Source organism: Mus musculus, chromosome 3 (assembly GCF_000001635.26).
Source record: "Mus musculus strain C57BL/6J chromosome 3, GRCm38.p6 C57BL/6J".
In the NCBI taxonomy this organism is placed as follows: domain Eukaryota; kingdom Metazoa; phylum Chordata; class Mammalia; order Rodentia; family Muridae; genus Mus; species Mus musculus.
Window position 1 is genome coordinate 92,621,991 of NC_000069.6, and position 13,743 is coordinate 92,635,733.

General features: G+C 37.0%; 1 long non-coding RNA gene across 4 annotated transcripts in view; it reads left to right on the forward strand.

The window, feature by feature from the left end:
* The window catches only part of Gm35639, a 72,727-nt gene that overhangs the window by 48,170 nt on the left and 10,814 nt on the right, over positions 1–13,743 (forward strand). For all 4 annotated transcript variants that reach the window (XR_867457.3, XR_003954517.1, XR_003954516.1 and 1 more), the window contains exon 7: positions 193–249. This is a non-coding gene — a long non-coding RNA (predicted gene, 35639). The remainder of the gene's footprint in view (positions 1–192; positions 250–13,743) is intronic.

Genomic DNA, 13,743 nt, shown 5'->3' on the forward strand with positions numbered 1-13,743 from the left:
AGAAAAACCATTCATAGATGGCTGTCTCTTAAATACAAATAAGAATCTGCATATTGATCAGGACACCAATGGGGGTGGGGGAACTTTTACAAAGTAAAGTTTTTCTTGTTCTTTTATGAAAATTGATATTATTCCATGTTTCTTTTGTTAGAGTGGCATTCTTCTCAACTAAATACTGTTTCTCATTTCTAGGTGTTTCCATCTCAGAATCGCTGTCGGTGTGTACCTCTCACAATGATGGCCTTCTCAGTAAGTCTTGATGGCCTCTAACTATCCCTACAAAGATATTGAAATTTGAAAACAATTGGCTAAGTGATGAAAGGTGACATTTGGTTGAACAATCTTCAAAGACTCCAAATAAGATTGAAAACAAAGCTGGGCATGATTGGGAGGGGGTGATAAGGAGTAACACAATCAGAGGAATTGCTTTTGAAAGGCTAAATCCAGCAGTATCAGGTTATTGAAACTTATCTGCTTCTTCTGATGAGGTTTCAGGGTAAAGTTTGGATGAAGGTAATTTAAGTACTTCTGAAAACACAGCAGGTAAGAGGATGGTCTGAAGTTTATCCCATCCCATAAAGAGAGGATCCTGAAAGGAGTACAACAGGTTTAAATTTCAGTGATTAAACAACATCTCTCTTCACTTCTGTGCCTTTCTTCCCTCACAACTCTCTCAGGCAGAAGAAACCTCTAGTTGTTCGTCTGCATGCTTCATGCTCACTGAGCCATAGTGGGAAAGCAGAATGACTGATCCCAGTGCATTTCTTTTCCTTTCCCTACCCAAGATCTACAACATACAACTTCCCCTCATGGAGATCTCATATACCACAAAAGTATTTATTTGAATTTAATCAATAATCACACATTCGTTATGGCCCCTCTATACCAGGGGCTTTGAGTTCCTTCTGAGATTTTTGCCATTAGTATTCTGCTCTTGATGAATTATGTATACCTGCCTATTTTTATATATTTTCCAGTCTATACATTATATTAAAAATACCTATAGAAAACTCTAAGTGAAGTTAGTTTCATCACAGTGAATCTCATCAACATGTACAAAACTATGGGGATTGATTCTAGAAGGATTTTCACTTACAATAGAGAATCAATCCCCATAGTTTTGTACACGTTGATGAAATAAAATGTTGGATCCAAGTCCTGTGTGCAAAGAAATAAAAATTTTGGGGAAAGGCCTGATTCAAAATGGAATAAAGGGAGTGGTGTTCTCAGGGTGAGACCTTGCTCAGCTAAGCTCCCAATTTGTGAAAAGGAATTAAAGGAAGGCTTAAGCCATAAAGGAAACCATCTATACCAGAGGGCTTATGCAAATGTAACTCAAAGGGGCTCCAAATTCCAGCCCAAGCAGGTGGCATACTTTGGCAGCTTTGGCCATGTAGTCCTGGGTTTAAGGACACTGGGGTAAAGTGGTTGTAGAATTGTCATTTGGGGTTAAGAAAAACCATTAAGGCCAAGAATGTGATAAAGGAGTTCCCCAATGGAGGCCCAGAGCTTTAAGCTGTAAAACTGAAGCCAGGACTCTGTAGGATACTCCAAGATGCTGGTGATACTAGAGCTATTAGATATCTACCAAGGACACCTGCTAATAAGGTGTGGAGCCATCTCAAAAGAGAGAATTGTTTTATGTCAACAAAACTCGGAGGAGTAGGAGATATGAAGAATGCTCTGACATCAGACATAGCGATACAAAATTGGAGTTTGTCCTGCTAGGTTTCTTTCCTGCCTTAGTACAATATTTCCTCCCTTTTGGAATGGTAATTTATATACTGTACCTTTTAATATTGAAAGCATGTTATTTGCTTTTTGTTTTTGCTTTTACAGGGATTATAGTTAAGAGATTGACATGAGTCTCAGGTGACACTTTGGACTTTGAAACAGTCTTAAGAATTAAAGGCTATGGGGGCCTTTGAATACATTTTGCATTATGATATGGCTGCAAGAGTAGAATGTGATGGATTGAATGAGAATGCCCACATATGCTCATATATTTGAATGCCTGGTTCCCAGTTGGTAGAATTGTTTGACAAAAATTAGAAGATGCATCCTTGTTGGAGTGGGTGTAACCATGAAAAAGAAAGATTGTTATTAAGGGTGGACTGTGAGAATTCAAAAGTTTAAGCCAGGACCAGTCATTCTGTCTCCTCCTAATGCTACAAAACAGACTGTAAAGCTCTCAATTTCTGCTCCAGTGTCCATGCCTGTCTACTTACTGTCATGATGATTAAGGAGTAACCTTCTAAAACTGTAGTCAAGTTCCCAATTAAATTCTTTCTTTTTTAAGAATTGGCTTGGTCATGATGTCACTTTATAGCAATAGAACAACAATTAAGACAACTAGGACGTTGGGCAGTTTTAAAAAAAAAACTTTTAATGGCCTTTTGTGGTTTTTCTTTTAAGAATTAGAAAAAAATGGTATTTCTCAACAAAGATATTTGAAATGGAAAGTACACAGAAATAGTCATCAAAAGTAACTTCCTTTAAAAATAGTCATTAAGCTAGCCACCAAAACTATGTTTAAAACATCACTAACAATAGTGCTGACGAAGTAAATGAAAATGTGTCTTATCAAAAATATCAAAAAGGTTGCAATCCCACCAACAATGGAGGAGTGTTTCTCTTTCTCCACATCCTTGCCAGCATCTGCTGTCACCTGAATTTTTGATCTTAGCCATTCTGACTGGAGTGAAGTGGAATCTCAGGGTGGTTTTGATTTGCATTTCCCTGATGATTAAGGATGTTGAACATTTTTTCAGGTGCTTCTCAGCCATTCGGTATTCCTCAGGTGAGAATTCTTTGCTCAGCTCTGAGCCCCATTTTTAATGGGGTTATTTGATTTTCTGGAATCCACCTTCTTGAGTTCTTTATATATATTGGATATTAGTCCCCTATCTGATTTGGGATAGGTAAAGATCCTTTCCCAATCTGTTGGTGGCCTTTTTGTCTTATTGACGGTATCTTTTGCTTTGCAGAAGCTTTGCAATTTTATGAGGTCTCGTTGATCGAGAATCAATCTTACAGCACAAGCCATTGCTGTTCTATTCAGGAATTTTCCCCCTGTACCCATATCTTTGAGGCTTTTCCCTACTTTCTCCTCAATAAGTTTCAGTGTCTCTGGTTTTATGTGAAGTTCCTTAATCCACTTAGATTTGACCTTAGTACAAGGAAATAGAAATGGATCAATTATCATTTTTGTACATGATAACCGCCAGTTGTGCAAGCACCATTTGTTGATTGCTGTCTTTTTTCCACTGGATGGTTTTAGCTCCCTTGTCAAAGATCAAGTGACCATAGGTGTGTGGATTCATTTCTGGTCTTCGATTCTGTTCCATTGGTCTACTTGTCTGTCACTATACCAATACCCTGCAGTTTTTATCACAATTGCTCTGTAGTACAGCTTTAGGTCCAGCATGGTGATTCCACCAGAGGTTCTTTTATCCTTGAGAAGAGTTTTTGCTATCCTAGGTTTTTTGTTATTCCAGATGAATCTGCTGATTGCCTTTTCTAATTGGTTGAAAAATTGAGTTGGAATTTTGATGGGGATTGCATTGAATCTGTAGATTGCTTTTGGCAAGATAGCCATTTTTACAATGTTGATCCTGCCAATCCATGAGCATGGGAGATCTTTCCATCTTCTGAGATCTTCTTTAATTTCTTTCTTCAGAGAATTGAAGTTCTTATCATACAGATCTTTCACTTCCTTAGTTAGAGTCATGCCAAGGTATTTTATATTATTTGTGACTATTGAGAAGGGTGTTGTTACCCTAATTTCTTTCTCAGCCTGTTTATCCTTTGTGTACAGAAAGGCCATTGACTTGTTTGAGTTTATTTTATATCCAGCTACTTCATCAAAGCTGTTTATCAGGCTTAGGAGTTCTCTGGTGGAATTTTTAGGGTCACTTATATATACTATCATATCATCTGCAAAAAGTGATATTTTGACTTCTTCCTTTCCAATTTGTATCCCCTTGATATCCTTTTGTTGTCTAATTGCTCTGGCTAGGACTTCAAGTACAATGTTGAATAGGTAGGGAGAGAGTGGACAGCCTTTTCTAGTCCCTGATTTTAGTGGGATTGCTTCCAGCTTCTCACCATTTACTTTGATGTTGGCTACTGGTTTGCTGTAGATTGCTTTTATCATGTATAGGTATGGGCCTCGAATTCCTGACCTTTCCAAGACTTTTATCATGAATGGGTGTTGGATTTTGTCAAATGCTTTCTCAGCATCTAACGAGATGATCATGTGGTTTTTGTCTTTGAGTTTGTTTATATACTGGATTACGTTGATGGATTTCCGTATATTGAACCATCCCTGCATCCCTGGGATGAAATCTACTTGGTCAGGATGGATGATTGTTTTGATGTGTTCTTGCAAGCTTGTACAACCACTCTGGAAATCATTCTGGCGGTTCCTCAGAAAATTGGACATAGTACTACCAGAGGATCCCTCAATACCACTCCTGGGCATATATCCAGAAGATGTCCCAACCGGTAAGAAGGACACATGCTCCACTATGTTCATAGCAGCCTTATTTATATTAGCCAGAACCTGGACAGAACCCAGATGCCCCTCAACAGAGGAATTGATACAGAAAATGTGGTACATTTACACAATGGAGTACTACTCAGCTATTTAAAAAAATGAATTTATGAAATTCCTAGGCAAATGGATGGACCTGGGGGGCATCATCCTGAGTGAGGTAACCCAATCACAAAGGAACTCGCACAATGTGTACTCACTGATAAGTGGATATTAGCCCAGAAACTTAGGATACCCAAGATATAAGAAAAAATTTGCTAAACGCATGAAATTCAAGAAGAACGAAGACCAAAGTGTGGACACTTTGCCCCTTCTTAGCAATGGGAACAAAACACCCATGGAAGGAGTTACAGAGACAAAAGTTGGAGCTGTGACGAAAGGATGGACCATCTAGTGATGGCCATATGCAGGGATCCATCCCATAATCAGCTTCCAAACGCTGACACCATTGCATACACTAGCAAGATTTTGCTGAAAGGGCCGAGATATAGCTGTCTCTTGTGAGACTAGGCCGGGGCCTAGAAAACACAGAGGTGGATGATCACAGTCAGCTATTGGATGGATCACACGGCCCCCAATGAAGGAACTAGAGAAAGTACCCAAGGAGCTAAAGGGATCTGCAACCCTATAGGTGGAACAACAATATGAACTAACCAGTACCCTGGAGCTTTTGTCTCTAGCTGCATATGTATCAAAAGATGGCCTAGTTGGCCATCACTGCAAAGAGAGGCCCATTGGACTTGCAAACTTTATATGCCCCAGTACAGGGGAACCCCAGGGCCAAAAAGGGGGAGTGGGTGGGTAGGGGATGGGGGGGTGAGTATGGGGGGCTTTTGAGATAGCATTGAAAATGTAAACAAGGAAAATACCTAATAAAAAATAAATTAAAAAATATCAAAAAGGTAGAAATTATTTTAAAAATATTTTTAAAGATTTATTTATTTATGGATGTGAGTACCATGTAACTGTCTTCAGACACACTAGGAGAGAGCATCAGATCCCATTACAGATGGTTGGGAAACACCATGTGTTTGCTGGGGGATTGAACTCAGGAACTCTGCAAGAGCAGTCAGTGCTCTTAATGGCTCACCTAACTCACAGCCCCTATTTTTCAAATATTAACCAGATATTCTAAAGTTCACAAATAAAATATCTGAAATGAAAATTCATTATAAGGGCTCAACATAAATTTTAATATCTAGCAAAAAGCAATTGCAAGCAAGGTAAATAAACAGAGACTCTGAAAAGAAAAGAAAAGAAAAGAAAAGAAAAGAAAAGAAAAGAAAAGAAAAGAAAAGAAAAAAGAAAAGGTGTAGAATAGTGACTAAAGTCTTGGCAAAATCTTGGGATGTAAATTCACACACACACACACACACACACACACACACACACACACACACACACACACATTGAATAAAAGGAAAAAGGTAAGACACAGAGAAAAAGCAACAAAAGATTTAAAACTCTCCTTAACCTTATTATAAAATGTAATTCATTCACAACTGGACAAAATGAATAAATCAATGGATGGGAATGGTACAGGGCCACCAACTGGTTGCTAGGAATTGAACTCAGGATGTCTGGAAGAGCAGTCAATGATCTTAACTGCTGAGCCATCTCTCCAGCCCCCTTAATTTTCTTTTTAATTAAGAAATTCAAATTAGGGGGATAGAGAGGTGGCTCAGTGGTTAAGAGCACTGACTGCTCTTCCAGAGACCCTGAGTTCAATCACCAGCAACCACATGGTGGCTCACAGCCATCTGTAATGGGGATCCGATGCCCTCTTCTGGCCTTTTCTGGTGTGTCTGAAGACAGTGACAGTGTACTCATGTACATGAAATACATAAATATTAAAAGAAAAAGAAATTCAAGTTAAAATAAACACAGAAATATTTATATTCACAAGCATCTCAGTAAAATATAGAAAAATGAGAAAAGGAGTGTTTGAAGAGAGAAGTGACAGCAGTATGTTACAGGGTGTTCTGATATTTATAGTTGCTTTTTCACTGAAAAGTATGTCGTCTATAGGCATTGTGGTGGTTTGAATAAGAATGATCCAATAGGTTAGTATATTTAAATGCTTAGGGAGTGATACTCATTAAAAGGATTAGGAGGTGTGGCCTTGTGGGAGGAAGTATGTCAATAGGTGTGGACTTTGGGGTTTTAGAAGCCCAAACGAGACTCAGTACCATCTCTTTCTGCTGCCTATGGTTTGAAATGTAGAAGTCTTAGCTCCTTCTCCAGCACCATGACTGCCCACGTGCTGTCATGCTCCCTGCCATTACAAAAAGGGACTAAAACTCTGAAACTATAAGCATATCCCAATTAAATTCTTTCTTTGTAAGACTTGCAATGCTCATGTTATCTCTTCACAGCAATAGAACACTGACTAAGAATGATACTTTTAAAAGGTTGAAAACAAAATAAATAATAACATCCAAAAAATGAAACACAAAACAAAAACGAAAATACCACAAACATTTAAACAAGCAAAACCGGAACTTTTTTCCTCCAAATATTATTACAGAAAAAGATTGATAGAAAAATGTTGAAATTCAATAAATGAAACTATAGATTTGTGGTTAGTGAAACTGTTGAGAAAGGTGACAACATTTTTTCCAATGGGATAGAAAATTTGCATATACTACTCTTTCAGAAGACAAAACTTTAGTTCCTAGCACAGACTTTGGTAGGTCACAATTACCTGTAAGTCTAGCTTTGGGGAACTTGATGCCATTAGCTCTCAAGGGCATCTGCACGCACTTGCATATTACCATATACATATAATTAAAAATAACGTTAGATCTAAAAGTAAATGTTAATTTACCAAGGAACAATACTCTTTTAAAAAATACTACAGGGCAAATATAAAAGAATAAAATTGACATTCTTCTCATAACACTTGCAAAAATTAACTCAAAATGAATCAAGGATCTGAGAAACTCTATGAAGGAAATCTTCATGACCTTGTTGGAACATGCGATCTTGGTTCCTCTAGATCTTTACTCTTAAATAGACACATACCACTGATATTTATAGCATTCCCAGGCTAAAAAGATGAGAAAACTCTCTTCCTAAGAGGTCTTGTCTCAATTGGACCGTTACTTCCCTTGTAGGAAACATAAGTAATTTTTGTTTCCTTTTGTTTGTATGGCTTAAGAACTAGAACTGGCTGAACAATAAACATACTTGTTACTATCCTAGTTGGATTATTTTCGCAAGGAATTGGAAGATTCACCTTGTAAATATATGCTTGAGGTCCCCTTTATTACTGAAATAAAGTAAATACGCTTTATTAGCTATGCATTTGACAGAGGGATAGGGTCTAGAATATACACATAACTCAAAGACCTAAACTTCAAGGGACCTAGTTTGTTTTCTATTGGTGTTATAAAACCCTGATCAAAACCACCTTGAAGTGGAAAATGTTTATTTCACCTTGCATGTTATACTCCATCCTTGGGGTAATCCAAAGCAAGAACTGAAACAGGAACTTGAGTGTGTGTGTGTGTGTGTGTGTGTGTGTGTGTTCCTAAGTATAACCTGTTGAGTCAGTATGATCCTACCTGTATATATGTTTTCTGGCATGACCATTTGCCACTGGGATAAAAATTGTGCTCTTCCCCAGGGAAGAATACTTCTCCTGCCCCCAGCTTTACTCACTTGTCTATAGTTCTTTGTCTGTGGTTGAGTCTCATGAGTTTTCTCTGTCCAGTTTGGCATATTCATTGACGTCATCCTTGTTCAGCTCCTGTTCGGCAATAATGTTTGTGAAAATTTATGGGTGTAGCTTCTGATATTACCAGGAGACCCTATTTTGTAGCAAGCTCTTTAATCCTTTAGCACTTGCAGTTTTTCTGCTGCCCTCTTACATAATGTCCCCTGGGCCTTGGGTGTTTCTAGATCTATCTATTGATACTGGGCTCCACAATTCTGCATTGTGATTGGTGGTTTTTCTATAGTAATCTCTGTTGCAAAGAGAAGTTTCTTTGTCGAGTGGTGAAGACTATATTTACCTATGGGTATAAGGACAAATGTTTGTAGATTGTTATTAGGTATTATACTAGCTTAGTAAATTAGCAATTGTAGATTATCCTTCAATAACTATGAGTTCACTAGCACTGAGTAGTTAGCTAGGTTTCTAGGTTGAGACATATTCTACTTCTTACGTGGAGTTAGAAGGCTGTTGGGTGCCACTAAAGAATGTTCTCTTAGGGTTAGTGTGCAATGCTGGTTGTTGATGTGGTTCATGGGTGTCATAGCTGGGTGGGATTTTTGGTTGCCTCTTCCCCTCGAGAGCTTGCAAGATGTTTCCTCAGACCTCCCTTCTGTTATCTTCCCCTTCTTTCCCTAAAGAAACCCTTTTTTCCATTTTTTCCATCAGATCACTTGTATCCTGCTATTCAACTCTCTGTCCTCTCTATTTCTTCCAAACCCATCTATCTCAACAATGGTTCTGTTTTACCTTCCTTGTTTCTTTAGCTACTACACGCTATGTACTTGCATCTGAAGATTTAGAACTAGGTTTGCCCAATAGGAGAAAACAAGTGTTTGCCAATAAACTTCTTATCAATCTTCCATAGACTTTACCCTGTGCTGATCTCCGCTTTCACTTCAAACTTCAGAACTATCCTTCCTGACTCTGAAGGAAGGATTTCAACCAATTCTTAACTATGCTGTAACATGCACATCTACCTATATAAGCATACATGCACATGCGCATAGGCACACACACACAAACACTAAGTGTGTGAAGGGTAGTATATGATCTGAGAGTTAAGGTCAATTAATAGTAGTGAGGAAGATTGGAATAAACTAACTGTAATTGCCATGACTAGGCATCAAATGAAGTTAGCACCAATTGGTAAAGTAAAGCCAAAAAACTAATATAGATTGTAAATGTATTGATTTTCAGCAAGTTCTCATATTGCAGAAAGACAGAAATATATCTGCCTGTAATTCTGAAATCACACTCTTATGACAAAGATTAATTCTCCTATCATTCATATTAACTCTTAAGTTCTATCTACCTCTCTACCTCTTTCTTGGAGCTTGACTCTATCTATATCTTCCCATCCTAATCCTGAAGTTCTGGTTCATTAGTTCAAGACCTCTAGCCTGAAGAAAAAAATTAGAAGTCAACAAGGTTTGTTTTAACATATGTCCTGTGAACTTGACATTAGGAATAAGTGTGTGCATATAGTTAATATGACAACCAGTTCAAATTTATCCATTAGGTTGGCTGAGATGTAGATGATAAACTTTCACCATATTTGGATCTCAAAAATTTTAGTCTGCTTGCTTTGTTTGCATAATTCCAATGACTTCAATTCAGAATGTAATTTTACCACCTTAAATATTAGCTTTCTGGATATGTGCTATCAAAAACTGGGCACTGACTTGAATACGATCTAGAATGGGAATCATGGGCTAATTAGAATTGATACATATGTCCCATGTTGTAAAGTTTTAGGAATGACTAGTCATTTCTTTTGCAAGTGGTTTTGACTGTGTCCATTAATATAGCTTAAATAATTGAAATCACGATGCAAAAGAAAAATGGCTTATGATTCAATATGAATAAAAGATAATTTTGAATGAAACTTTGATATATTTGAACTATCGTATCCGGAATAAACATTATACAACATTCATAAAATATAATTTAAAATTGTTTCTAACCCCACGTTGCTCAGTGGCAGCTATATATTCTGAAAACTGCCATCAAATTATTTTGGTTACTATACCATCATCATAGAGCAGTATTACTTCACAATATCCTATATGCTGTAATCTATTGCTTCTAGACTACAAACCAGTGTAACACATTACTCTTCTGAATACTGTTCTGTAGGCAATTGTAACATGTTGAATATTTATGTGACTAAATATAAGTATAAATCAAACATGAGTGGAGCACGCAGAACTGGAAGGAACTCTGAGTGATGCAGTGAAGACTGAGTGAGTGTGAAGACCGGGGGAGCCATGATAACACTGCAGACTTAATTAACACCTCCCCTTAGGCCATTCTAAAGCAAAGCCAAACGAAACCATTTTTCCAATAATAAATTACCCTTAACTTATTATCCCTTTATTAAATTATAGGCATTTAAATCTATTGTAACTTTTTGTGTAATACTGAGATTTTGCTGGAAACAATGAAAATATAGCTATATTATTTTCTTTCTCTATACACCTACTCTATAAACACTTTTCGTGTAATTTAAAAATTACTTTACTTTTATAATTCTTTTGTTAAAAATTAGGACACAAGACAGGCATGGTAGAACATGTTATAACCCCAGTACCTAGTGGGAGAATTGTGAGTTTGGAGCCAACCTACATTACATAGAAAATTTCGACCTAGCTTAGGCAATATAATTGTCTCAAAACATCAACCATGCAAACAAGTATGAAAAAATAAGCTACAAAATCCTAAGGTGCAAACACACAGCACCAAAATTATCAATACCATTGTGTCCTGTCCCCCACTGAGAGACTTCAGAGACACCAGCCTATGTGGAGCTGACTCCTGTGGTGACAGCACCCTCTTCTGGATCCGCCTGAGAATCTGATGATATTCATCTTGAGGACCCTTTTCAGAATGGTTTGTTTCTGTTTTCATCATAGATTTCTTTGTAAGCATAAAATATATCATGAACAGTTTCATCTTTTGATGAAAATCTTTCTGCCTTGGGGAAAATTTTTCAAATGTTTTAAGGAAATTACTTAGACATTGAAAGCCTTAAATGTGGATTTTTCTTTGAAGTTAATTGTTTTCTACTCCCACAATCTTTCCTATTTGTCTTCTTCACCTACACTCTCCCTAGTCTAGTTGCAACAACTCCTCTTCAGTCCAGTTTTCAACACTCTGCCACCTTCAAGCACACCCGAGCACAGGTTGTTTTCTGTTTCAATCATAGCTTTGTTGATATTTTGCAACCTTCTTACTCTTGACAAAGCCTTTGAAGTTATGTGTGAACCTCTTCTTCCAGATGCCACTCATACATTCCTCAGTAACTTTACCTCAATCCTAACAGGTTGCATATATGCAGATATGATGGTGCAATCCCTCTATAGCTGCACCACTGTCTTCTCAGTCCATTGCAAAAACAGGATAGGCAAGCTCATTTGTTACTCCCTAGTATAGCTCCTTCTTTCAGTAGTCGAAGGAATTGTGTTTGAAGGGACAAATACCACTTTATGATGATTAAGAAGATTGTTCATGGAAGGAGCATGTGTGAGAGCATTACCAACAATACACAAAAAATTTAAAGTTGTTTTGTTCTGAGACACTTTGCATTACACTGGCATTGGTACCATCTCAGCAGGGGAACTGGGCCATTCCTGATTTCTTGCTTCTTAACTGTATGAAGTTTGTGCTTAGTGACAAGTTTGAATGGGCTGTGACTCTCACTGTGGTAGATCATGAAAGATTTCTTGTAGACTATGGCGCCATGCTAAAGCTAGATTGTGATCTTTTCTTTACAAGCTGAGAAACTTGCTGTTGACACAGCCTGTTTATAGGTAAATATCATTTCAGGCACTTATTTGCAGAGTTAGATAGGAGTGATTCATGCCAAAGAGTTATGCTGACAATAAGCAAAGTTTCTCATCTGCCTTAATATCAACATCTACGGACTTCTTTCGCCATTTTGATAACAATTTCATTTTTATTTATTTTACCAAATTAGTGAGTTGATTACTTAAACAGATCCTAAAAATAGGTAGTAACTATTGGCTTTAGACATGAATGACGAGCAAACAATACCATAATTGATTGTTTCTTGTTAGTCATTTTGACTGAGGTTTATTACCAGGACTACTACCTAATGTAGGCTAATACGGCTTCTCCCAAGGACCATGTTTCCCAGCACCTGGGTGGTGGCTCACAACCTTCTATAACTAAAGTTCCAGCAGATTCAGTGCCCTTTTCTGATTTTGACAGGTTTCAGTCATGCATGTGGTATACATGTACACATGCAGTCAAAACATTCACACACATAAAGTTTCAAATATTTGGCAGTAAAAGAATTGCAAACTGAATTCACAAATGCATAAAAAATGAGTATCTACTCTGATCAAGTAGGCTTTCTCATAGAGATGCAAATATGGTTCAAACTACACAAACCAATAAAAGTAATCTAAGACCTCAAAGACAAAAACCATATAACCATCTCATTAGATATAGAAAATATTTTTTAAATAAAATCTGATATCTTTTCATGGGAAAAGTCCTGAGGAAACTAGGGATGTTATATAGGTATAAGAAAGGGCCTTCTGAATAGAACTGCATTTTCCCAAGAATAAGGTCAACAATTGACAAGTGGGACTTCCTAAAACTAAAAAGCTTCTGTACAGCTAAAGGAACATTAGGTGAAGCAGAATCCCAAAGAATGAGAGAAAATTATTTCCACCTATATATCTGACAGAGGATTAACAAAGACAGGTCTCAAAAAAAAATCATCAAAAGGAAAAAAAAAAGAAAACAACAACAACAAACTAGTGATCTACTTTAAAAAATGGGCTTGAGATCTGAACAGAGAACACTCAAAGGACCAAATTTATTTAATTAATTATCTAAAAGCCAAGAGATATATTTAAAAATGTTCACGATGCCTAGTAACTAGGGAAATGCAATCAAAACAACTTAATGATTTTTGCCTTACTTTTACCGCACCATGGCAAAGATTAATAACATAAATGACAAAAAAAAAATGCTGCAAGTGTCAGGGAAGGGAGCATTTATTTACTGCTGGTGAGATTACAAACTGGCATCACTACTATGGAAAATTGTATAGAGAACTCTCCAAAGGCTAAAATTAAATATACCATGTTACCCAGCTACATTGCTCCTTGGCAAATACTCAAAGGACTCCGCATTTACAGATATTTGCTTATCATATTCATTGTCACTCTATTCAAAACAGCAAGAAAATGGAAACAACCTAAGTGTCCTGCAACTGATGAATTTATAATGAAAATGTGATACATATGCACTATGGAATGCTACTTAGCTATAAAGAAAAATGAAGTGATGAACGTCTCAGGTAAATTATGGAACCAGAAAACTTCATATTGAGTGAAGTAACCCAGACACAGAAAGAAAAACATTTTATGTTCTCTCTCATCTGACACTCTTAACTCCAAATCTTCAAATGTGAGTTCATATCCTGGATTAACTGCAG